Source organism: Lolium perenne, chromosome 2, assembly GCF_019359855.2.
Source record: "Lolium perenne isolate Kyuss_39 chromosome 2, Kyuss_2.0, whole genome shotgun sequence".
Lineage (NCBI taxonomy): Eukaryota > Viridiplantae > Streptophyta > Magnoliopsida > Poales > Poaceae > Lolium > Lolium perenne.
The window spans coordinates 185,276,594-185,288,726 of NC_067245.2; the positions used below are offsets into that span (position 1 = coordinate 185,276,594).

The 12,133-nt window shown below is 42.3% G+C and overlaps 1 non-coding gene across 1 annotated transcript; it reads left to right on the top strand.

Annotated features, from left to right (window-relative positions):
• Positions 1-9,478: 9,478 nt before the first annotated feature.
• TRNAD-GUC (transfer RNA aspartic acid (anticodon GUC)) lies at positions 9,479-9,550 on the top strand. The gene has a single exon. It is a non-coding gene; the product is annotated as a tRNA-Asp (tRNA).
• The last annotated feature ends 2,583 nt before the right edge of the window (positions 9,551-12,133 follow it).

The window sequence follows — 12,133 nt, forward strand, 5'->3', positions numbered from 1 at the left end:
ATCAAAAAGCAAGTATGAAACAAATTTAAGCCTAACCCACTTCCTATGAGAAGGAATCTTGTACACAAATAAATTCATGAGGAGCAAAGTGACAAGCATAGGAAGATAAATCACGAGTAACTTCAAGATTCTCAACTTAAAGAGGGGAAGCTTAATATTATTAAGATGCATATAAACATGTTTCCCTCTCTCATAATAATTTCCAGTAGCATCATGAACAAACTCAACAATATAACTATCACATAAAGCATTCTTATCATGAGTCTCATGCATAAAATAATTACTACTCCCATCATAAGCATAGTCATTCTTATTAATTGTAGCGGGAGCAAATTCAACAAAGTAGCTATCATTTTTATTCCCATCACCATAATCATCAAATGTAGGAGGCATATTGTAATCATAATAAACTTTATCCTCCATAGTAGGTGGCACCAAGATACCACTATCATCATAAATGGGAGGCAAAGTATCATCAAAGTAAATTTTCTCCTCCATGCTTGGGGGACTAAAAATATCATGTTCATCAAAACCAGCTTCCCCAAGCTTAAATTCTTCCATAGCATTAGCAATAATAGTGTTCAAAGCATTCATACTAATAACATTGCATTTAGCACGCATATAAAGTTCCATAGGTTTTTTAATTTTATCTTCAAACACCTCATGTCCTAACTCAAGATAAATACTATAAAGATCTCTAATATTTTTGTTGTTTTCCATTAAGCCTAACTAATGAAATAAAAACATGCATGGAATTAAGTAAAGTAAAACAAGTAACTAATTTTTTTGTATTTTGATATAATGCAGCAAACAAAATAGTAAATAAAAGTAAAGCAAGACAAAAACAAAGTAAAGAGATTGGAAGTGGAGACTCCCCTTGCAGCGTGTCTTGATCTCCCCGGCAACGGCGCCAGAAAACAGTCTTGATACGCGTACAGCACGCGACCGTTGGGAACCCCAAGAGAAAGGTGTGATGCGTACAGTGGCAAGTTTTCCCTCAGTAAGAAACCAAGGTTTATCAAACCAGTAGGAGCCAAGAAGCACGTTGAAGGTTGATGGCGGCGAAGTGTCGTGCGGCGCAACACCAGAGATTCCGGCGCCAACGTGGAACCTGCACAACACAACCAAATTACTTTGTCCCAATGTAACAGTGAGGTTGTCAATCTCACCGGCTTGCTGTAACAAAGGATTAGATGTATAGTGTGGATGATGATTGTTTGCAGAAAACAGTAGAACAAGTATTGCAGTAGATTGTATTCGATGTTAAGAATGGACCGGGGTCCACAGTTCACTAGAGGTGTCTCTCCCATAAGATAAATAGCATGTTGGGTGAACAAATTACAGTTGGGCAATTGACAAATAAAGAGGGCATAACCATGCACATACATGATATGATGAGTATTGTGAGATTTAATTGGGCAGCATGCATCTATGCCTAAAAAGTCCACCTTCAGGTTATCATCCGAACCCCTTCCAGTATTAAGTTGCAAACAACAGACAATTGCATTAAGTATGGTGCGTAATGTAATCAACAACTACATCCTCGGACATAGCATCGATGTTTTATCCCTAGTGGCAACAGCACATCCACAACCTTAGAACTTTCTGTCACTGTCCCAGATTTAATGGAGGCATGAACCCACTATCAAGCATAAATACTCCCTCTTGGAGTTACTAGAAAAAACTTGGCCAGAGCCTCTACTAATAACGGAGAGCATGCAAGATCATAAACAACACATAGGTAATAGATTGATAATCAATATAGCATAGTATTCTCTATCCATCGGATCCCAACAAACACAACATATAGCATTACAGATATATGATCTTGATCATGTTAGGCAGCTCACAAGACCCGATAATGAAGCACATTTAGGAGAAGACGACCATCTAGCTACTGCTATGGACCCATAGTACAGGGGTGAACTACTCACTCATCACTCCGGAGGCGACCATGGTAGTGAAGAGTCCTCCGGGAGATGATTCCCCTCTCCGGCAGGGTGCCGGAGGCGATCTCTTGAATCCCCCGAGATGGGATTGGCGGCGGCGGCGTCTCTGGAAGGTTTTCTGTATCGTGGCTCTCGGTACTAGGGGTTTCGCGACGAAGACCTTAAGTAGGCGGAGGAGATAGGTCAGGGGGCCTGACAGGGGGCCCACACACTAGGCCGGCGCGGCCAGGGCTTGGGCCGCGCCGCCCTAGTGTCTGGCCACCTCGTGGCCCCACTTCGTGACTCCTTCGGTCTTCTGGAAGCTTCGTGTGAAAATAGGCCCCTGGGCGTTGATTTCGTCCAATTCCGAGAATATTTCCTTACTAGGATTTCTGAAACCAAAAACAGCAGAAACAAAGAATCGGCTCTTCGGCATCTCGTTAATAGGTTAGTGCCGGAAAATGCATAAATATGACATAAAGTATGCATAAAACATGTAGATATCATCAATAATGTGGCATGGAACATAAGAAATTATCGATACGTCGGAGACGTATCACTCTTCTAGAACCTTCTAGAACCTTCCAGGAAAAATACCGGATCATTTTCAAACCTAGAAAATGACTTCCTATATATGAATCTTATTCTCCGGACTATTCCGGACCTCCTCGTGATGTCCTGGATCCCATCCGAGACTCCGAACAAAACTTCGAACTCCATTCCATATTCCATATATACTTAAACGACATCAAACCTTAAGTGTGTCACCCTACGGTTCGCGAACTATGTAGACATGGTTGAGACTTCTCTCCGACCAATAACCAACAGCGGGATCTGGAGATCCATAATGGCTCCCACATATTCAACGATGACTCTAGTGATCGACTGAACCATTTACATACGATACCGATTCCCTTTGTCACGCGATATTTTACTTGTCCGAGGTTTGATCATCGGTATCTCTATACCTCGTTCAACCTCGTCTCATGACAAGTACTCTTTACTCGTACCGTGGTATGTGGTCTCTTATGAACCATTCATATGCTTGCAAGCTATTAGACGACATTCCACCGAGAGGGCCCAGAGTATATCTATCCGTCATCGGGATGGACAAATCCCACTGTTGATCCATATGCCTCAACTCATACTTTCCGGATACTTAATCCCACCTTTATAACCACCCATTTACGCAGTGGCGTTTGATGTAATCAAAGTACCTTTCCGGTATAAGTGATTTACATGATCTCATGGTCGAAAGGACTAGGTAACTATGTATCGAAAGCTTATAGCAAATAACTTAATGACGTGATCTTATGCTACGCTTAATTGGGTGTGTCCATTACATCATTCATATAATGACATAACCTTGTTATTAATAACATCCAATGTTCATGATCACGAAACCATGATCATCTATTAATCAACAAGCTAGATATACAAGAGGCTTTACTAGGGACTCTTTGTTGTTCACATAACACACATGTATCAATGTTTCGGTTAATACAATTATAGCATGGTATGTAAACATTATCATAAACACAAAGATATACTCCCTCCGTTCCTTTTTATAGTGCCTATAGATTTTTGGCATTTGTTTCAGAATATAAGGTTGTACCTTATCTTTTTTTCAATTACCCCTTCCCCGTTCAGCTCCCAAATCGTTCATCTCCCAAATTTATTATGGTAACTTAGGAAGATATGGATTTCCCAAATTTTACGTTGATCTCAAATCGTTCAGCTAGGGGTCCTGTGTAAAAAATACTCTTGCATATCTCCAAGTCATGACGGGTGCTAATTAGCTTGTATTGCTCTAGGCTAACTTTGATGCTCTTGTACTAATTCAATACTAACCCAGTGAATCATGAATCAAAAGTAACTTTGATAAACCAAAATCAAAAGCTTATAAGGTAAAAACTTGGGATGGGATCATTAAGTATAAAGTAGTAGTAATGGTGCCTTGCTCTTGGAGAGCTTTGCACTTGCAAGAATATTAGCTTGCCTTGGTTGGTGTACAGATCAAAGTGGTCTTCTTCTTCCTGGAAGTAGACCTCCTCCTCCTGGTACTCCTCGGTACTAGCGTCTAAAATCGAATACGAAGTATACAATCACCAAGCAAGTCTTAAGGCTATATTCACACAAGCTATTCATTCATCATAACTCTAATCAAAGGGGTTGGCTTGTGTGTTAAGAAAACTGGTAAGAGAGAAATAATTTCCTCTCTTTGAATCTTTTTACAATTTAATTTCCTCAAATAATAATAAGGTATGAATTCATGTTGATCAAGGTCAACAATTCATATCTATCATTTGTGGAAAATGATTCAAATGAGGTATTAACCTCATACCATTTAATCCTTACTCTTGCAACAATTTAATGTCTCTAAGTAATCCATTATGAGATGACATAGACCAAGTCGACACATCACTTTGAATTTCTTAGGACCATGATTTAAATGAGAGGGAACCTCTCATACTATTTGAGAAATCATTTTGGATAAGTTTAAATGGACTAGAAATAGCCACTTAGCCATTATTTTGCTCTAGTCCATAATCATACAAACAACTAGGTGATGTTTTTACATAAACATGTAGAGTATGTGAAATGTGATTTATGAGAGTTGGAATCAACTCAAAATCACTTAGGGTTGATTTTTAATAATTGTTTGAAGTTACAAAAGTCCCTGCCTTGTTATTTTTGTCACATTAATGCTACAACGAATTTAGAGGTGAGACCAGTGGGGTTGGAAAGAGCTTTTCACAAGCTTTCCATCAACACCAAATTCATCAAATTTGGTTGGGTAGATTTGATTCTATTAAATTTTGAAAATAGCATCTGCAAGCAATTTTGGAAATAACTGAAAAGTCAAATTTGAATTAAATGGGCCGGCGGGAAACGAAACTGGGCCTAAACCGTTTAAACAGCGTAAAGGCCAGCCCACCACGCGTCCAGCACGCGTGGGCTGCCTGACAGGTGGGGGCCACTCATCAGTCTGTCATAACGAGCGAACCGGTATGTTCTATCCTGAGCCGCATGATTAGAGGGAGATCCGACGGCGTACGAGCGTCGTCTTCTCCGGCGAGAAGCAAGCTCCCTGGCGGCGAGTGTAGGGGGTTGGAGGCTCACCGGCGGCGCGGCGATGGTCGGCGACGTGCTGCAGTGGCGTTGTCGATGGCGGCGAGGCTCCTCGAACAAATGGCGGCTCCAGGGGCAGCTTCAATCGTCGGCGAGCTTCTGCGGCGATCACGGGCGGCGGTGGTGAAATTGGGCGGCGCTACGGGGCAATGTCGAGCAGAGAGGTGGTGAGGAGGGGTTGTTTTGAGCAAAGTTGTTCACCTTGATTTCACCATTAGTGCATGTGAGCTCATTTTGAATTCAAATTTGATTTGATTTGAGTTTCTTTGATTCCAAAAGTGTTTATAAGTGTTTAGTAACCATCTCCAACTAATGGTGCAAGCCAAAATGGTTTAGGTTGAAGAATTTAAAAAATGGCATAAACCATATGTGAGTGAGGGCTTTGTGATTTTCTAACTTTTATTCTTTTCTTTTTTTGTTTTTGCTTTTCTTTGTGATCACAAGGGATCAAGGGTAGGGTTTTAGTATATTGGTAAGAGTTGCAAGCATTCGTCATGGCAAGATCACACAAATGCACACACACTATGCATAGCACTATATGCAAAATTAAAGTTTTTGTTAGTTGCTAAATTTGAATTTTGGGAAACCACCATTCTCATTGATTGAAATTTTGGGATGTTACAAGGTCGGTGGCGGCCGGAATCCAAGATGGGGAGGGTTTTCTCTTTCTTTTAGTTGGACGAACGGTTAGGTAGGAGGAAATGGAGTCTGGCTTGCTAAAAAAATGATCTTCCTAAAATACCCTCCTGAAAGTATACTGATGGCTCCTGAGGCAGCGGGAAACCTCGATACTTCTCGTGAGTTGGGCAGGCGAAGTCACGCAGTATGGTTCAATCTACACATTTCAATCCATCCATTGGAGGGCCTATAATCAACGTTGGGTACTGTAAAAGAGCTCTAACGGTGTGACATTTGAAGGATACAAAATATCCAATATAGAGTTCATACAAGAAACTTTACTAGGCTGTGAATAAGGACATTTTTTTCCTAAAAGAGGAAATAAAATGGTCTTGTCTCGCGATTATCTGTGTGGCAGGAAAATTGTCCCAAAAGTGGCTCCGCCTGGGTGAAAACAAAGGAGATAGGATTCCAACCAGACAATGCACAAACTATATACTCCCTCTGTCCCATAAATGTTGACTAAGATTAGTTAAATTTTAGAATGGATCCATGATGAAAGTCGGAAGAAGAGAATTTCATGAAGGTCAGAGGGGAGGACTAGCTAAGGGAGGTTCAAGTCTTTGCGATGTTGAGGGACTTGCTTGGTGTTTCGGGCTTCACAGCAGCGGTATGAAAGTGGGGGCGACAACACAGGTGAAGTGCAGAGTCCTACCTTTCAGGGTGAAAACCCAAGGTCTGACCTTAATTGGTTGTGCCTGGCAATGTCCTTGGTGGAGGCATTTGTTTTGAGAGCGGGGACTAGTCTGTAATTCAGGTGTTGTCTCGGCGGTGGATGTATTGCTGTTGTTAGGCCCGAGATACTGTAGCGGGACTTTTATTTCTTAGTTTTCTTTTCTTGTTTTTGGCTGTGTGCATCCGTAGTGCCATTAGGGTGGTGCGTTGTTGCAGAGGCTGGGTGTAATTGGTATCTTCTTGATATTAATATATTCCCTTTATCGAAAAAAAGTTAAATTTTAGATGTATCTATATGCTATTTAGTGCCTAGATACATTTAAATTTTGATAAATCTCGAACAACCTTCGTTGGATAAAGGGAGTAGATAGATTTCCTATGTACATTGCACCAGCTATCAATTCCTTGTTGGCCCCCTTTTCTCTTTCCTCATGCCAGTTCTTTTTTTTTTACCGGGGAACACGGATACATTGTCTCTACCCCATTACTTTGCAAACGTATACGCACCAACGCTCGTTAACCGATCGAGCTGAGGAATTTCACGAGATGACATGCTATCATCGGAAGCACAGTGTTTGCATGACCAAGGTTCTTTTGCAGTTGTGAGATAAGATTTGATAACCCTAATCAATGGATTGGGACATTTGACAGTACCAAACTCAATAGTATGATTCTTCTGTAATAGTCTCGCACCACCAGATCGATGGATGAAGATATTTGACAGTACTGCCGATCTTATTTATGCTAGCCGGCTCCAGCTAGCTAGGTATGATTTTTTTTTTCTCTCTCGACTTTCTCTGTCATGCGACACTTTTGTTAACCTGATCATGTTACCCAGCCAAGCAAGGAGCACCTAGCTTTGAGGGTTTGAGGCACGGATGGGTGGATGGTAAAAGCATGTACAAGTTAGCAACTATCTATCTTATCAGGATGCATGATAACCACTATGAGCAACTGATGCTGACACCTTTCCAAATCATGCTTGCCTGCTGCCTGCCTTGTGGCTCCATCGACAGCCTTGCCCTAGACAAAAAAGTTACACCAAACAGTGTTTGTATATATTCTGCTCCGCATGATATGATGTCTATAGACTGTACACCATGCATATGTAAAGTGTAATGGTAGTTCAGATTCAGCTTGGTTACCCATGGCAAATTTGGCAACGCAATCGCGGAACACCAGAAGTTATCGTGTTTTATTACTCCTATATATATATTCTTATTCGCCAAAAGTTACCGTGTTTCCTTGTAAGGTTGTCGCTCCTCCAGGGTGAATCGGTGAAGGCGCACCAAGAGAAGGACGGAGTACCGCAACTCCATGGATAATGAACATTGTAACAAGTTGTTTAGACACTCTGGTAATTGACTTCGGATCTTGGAGCAGGGGCGGGTGACGACTCATAAAGGTTTGTCTTGCCAATCAGCTCATCACGAGCCCTTCAGGACTTACAATTAAGGGCACCCGCCAAATATTTCCCAACTTTGGAAAAATCTTTTATGTTTAGACAGCGAGGGGTCCGGGCATATGGATACCCTGGTACCCAAGGGCACTCCCCAAATTGGAACAGGGTTGCCCGTTGCCTCTAAAAAGAACACATCATACGAGATATGTTCGGCCACCGAGTAGTGTCATTTGTAGTCAACCACCAAGATAAGGGTGTCCGGTGAGCTCGCTTATGTTCAGCGTCGGCTTGGAAGCGCGTCTACCACAAGACTCTAGTGCATGGCCGCCTGCACAAATGGTATCAGGTTTGGCACGATCTCGAAAATGTTGTGACCGTCAATGTCACTTTATATTGTTGGAGAAATGGAGAAACGGCGGTGTCCCGAGGTTTTGCTTTAGTGGTAGGACGAAAGATCTATGACGAGTCCTCCCCCTCTTCTTCGAGAAAATGACATGTTATGGGCAACCTATGGAATATAATTCGGGCCATATGTTTCCATGCATTTCGTACGTGAACGCCTACCAGATGTATCACGAGATCATGTTGTGCATGTATATGTCTTATGTTCAATATACAGACCTTGTCGTTTTATGAACAGTACAGGTTTTGGAAAAACATATCGTCCATGGACGGAAGAAGAAAGAATGGGAATTGGGAACAGCTGGATCTGGTGATTCATGAATGTGTGGTCCTACGGTGACTGTACTACAACTCATCAATAACGGCCACTCAAAAAAAAAAATACTCATCAATAACGGTACCAAGAACGTAACTATGTCAGATAAATTAGTTAACATCACACCGTATTAATCTCAGAAAAAACATCACACCGTATTGTACTGACAAAAAAAACCAACATAGACACTGTCTAGAATGATATTTCCTGCTGGATGTGTAAATCTAATGCCCTTTTTTCATGACGATGATATATTTGATTGCATGTATATTATCAAAATTTATCTGAAAATTTTGAATTGCTGAAGCAATGTTTGCCGTTGCACCTATATGCTTCACGAAATAAAATGTCTAACTGACTGTATATAAGATCACTCTCACAACAGGAATAGTTTGATCAACCTAGACCCTCTTACACAACATATCAAAGATAAAGCAAAAAAATACAAGAAAGCCAAGACTTGCCACCAAATACACCGGAACGAGAGTGAAATCAAATCTCCACGCCGATGGTCCCGAGAGGGTAATACGCACTGCACTACCATCATCGAGAGATCACGATGATCAAGGGTTTTCATCGGAACCTTAACACGAAGGCATCACTGCCTTTGGCATTGTCGCTCAGAAAAACATCCGCAAGCGTCCACTGTCCCCGAGCTCAGCCTCTAGATCGTGATCTGGGAGTATCCATTACCGAAGCGCCATCCACCCTATGATCCCGCGACAAGTCTTATACTCTATTTTAGCTTCCTTCGTGCAGGACCTCGAGACATGAACTTACATACTCCTTTTTTTTCAAAAAATAATCTACGACAGTAACTCATTGCTTTAGCTGACGTTTGAAACCTGCTCTTTCAATACCCACTAGGTTCCATATGAGTCGGAGGCATATGCGGCTGTCAGTCAGTATATATAAAAAATTATCGCATATAAAATTATCAAGAAAGTCGTTGTAGTATAGTGGTAAGTATTCCCGTCTGTCACGCGGGTGACCCGGGTTCGATCCCCGGCAACGGCGTTACTATTCTTTTTTTTGTTATATCAGCACAAATCTGGATTTTTTTTGAGTTAAATTTGGATTTTTTTTTGAGTTAAATTTGGATTTCTCTGGTTCCTTGGCCCAACAAGCACGCGCGGTGTTGAGTTGGGCTCTTCCACCTGCAGTACAGCTTTTCTTTGTTTTTGCTCACGAAAACCATAAATCTATCTCACTGGTCACTGCCAAAGGATTGTTAAGTTATCTCTCCTGGACGTGAAAGTTGTATTACAGGCTACGGTCGATGTACTGCCGTGCCTATCCCTCTCTTTTTTTTCCCACTATTAGGGGGGACGGTGTCCAAAAAGATTGAATGTTTGTGGGCCATTAAGTGCAAAACTGTGGAGCTTGATTTCACTTTCATGCAATACTGAAGGATACACGTGATACGGTCTACTATAGATGGATCGTTACAAGTCTTGTGTGTAGTATTGTAACCTCCATTAATGCAAAACATTACAAAGTCCGCTGCAATTTTACTCTTCCTGGGATGTAGCTTAAGTTCTACAAGACTACAAGTTCTACACAAGTAACCCCAGGTGGCGTGCAGAAGCTTCAAAGAAAGCAAAATCTTGAAAGAGCTCTACGCTCCCAGCTTTTGAGCGCTTGTGGTGGAATATGATGCCGCCGTCGTTAGGCTACTTGCAGGTGATTTACCGCTTTGTTGTTGGTTGAATTGAGCCTTTAGGGTTCGGCGTGACGTCGCATTTGCAACACCTGGTGGCCCGGGCACGGGACGACACAACCTTACGTCGGTACTCATGTGAATGAGTTTTTTCTTTTTGACAATACTCATGTGAATGAGTTAGTTGATGAAGAATTGGTGACGTGGGACAAAGCAAAAAAAAAAATCAATGACAATTTTATCGTTGTAGATGCCGCGGCGATATGGAGACTGCCTTTAGGCAGATTTTGGGCTTGGACGGAAGAGAAAAATGGAAGCTTCTATGTCCGATCATGTCATAGGCTACTTGCGAGGAAGAATCGTGAGTCTGATGGAGCGTCTAGTTCGGGAGATGGAGCGAGTTTGTGTTGGAAACGGCTATGGAAGATGCATGTACCCCCAAAGGTTAGGGGTTTTTGGTGGAGGGTCATTCATAATTTTGTTCCATGCTGTCAAATACTGAAGCATAGACACATGGATCAAATTGCAAACTGCAAGACATGTGGTGCTGAAGAGGAGTCAATTTTTCATGCATTATTTGAATCCACTTGGGCGGGACAATTCTGGCAAGAGATAAAGGAAGCTACCTCATTCAAACTTCCGGTTTTACACCCTTCGTGTCAGGGGCGATGGACCTACTAGAAGGGAGGGTGGCGTCGGTGGAGGACACAAGCTTGATTCTATGTGGATGTTGGTCGGTTTGGACTGAGAGAATGTTCTGTGGCATGGAGATAATGGTCGCTCAGTTACTGAATCAGTCATATGGACTTCAGATACTACGATTGACCTTGCTCGGTCTGGGAAAACCAAAAAGCATAAACCACTCGAGTCAAGGCCAGATGGAGGAAACCTCACCCGTGCATGTACAAGATTAACGTTGACGGTTAGTCGGGAGATATTGCCAGCATTAGTCAGGAGATTAAAGAGCTTGTGGATGTATCCTTTGCTAGCATTCAAATATCTCTCGTGAGTAGGCTTGCGACCCTAGCAGCTCATAGCATAGCTAGTAAGGTTTCCAGTGTGAGAAGGAGATGCATGTGGTTAAACTATATACCCCAATTTTTATCTAATATTCTTGAGAAAGATTGTAATAGTCCCGAGTAATTAATAAAGCTCCTTGATACACACACAAAAAACCCTTACGTCGGTACCCTTACTCGAATGTGCTGCGTGCAGGCTCACCAGACCATTTCGGAATCGCTCTTCTCTACCAATTCCTCGCCGTCGTCGACCCCCTCCCCCCTGCACGCGCTGCAACGCCATTGCTTGGGTCGGCAACTCGCAGTTTGGCCGTCATCGGCTCGGCTCTTCATACGACTTCTCCCTATTCCAACACGTCCCTCCATGTGTCTGGAATGGCTTCCAAGGACTACCATGGAGTTTATACGATGGCGAGTCCTTCTGGTTCACGTTCTCTCTGGTACCTCACGTATTTTTTCATGTAGATGATGGTGTTATTGTGAGATATGGGAGAAATACTTGGTGTCTTACTGGTTAGCACATGAGGTGGTGTGCTAGGCTGCCCAAGTTCGGCCCTCGGCTATGCCTTAATAAAAAAAAACACGTGGTTCCTCCCACACTGTTGGTCTCATTTTTTTTTTGAGAGATGGCTAATTGAGCTATGTTTGCGGCGATTTGGGGCGATTTCTAAGCCTGTGTCATTCTTTGTGATTCTTGCAGTCGTTGCTTGGCCGTTGTTTGTAGAAACGTGCCATGTTTCCTCGGGGTCGCGACCAATGCTGGTCATGGTATTGCCGACGGATGGGAGGTGCGTTCTATGTAGGGCATTGATGCGCTTAATTAGGGGCTGATTGAGAAGGCCTATGCTAGCAAACATGGTTTTTTTTCTTCTTGTGGAATTGATTGGGGAGGGATTAGCGGCTGATTTAATGTTAACATTT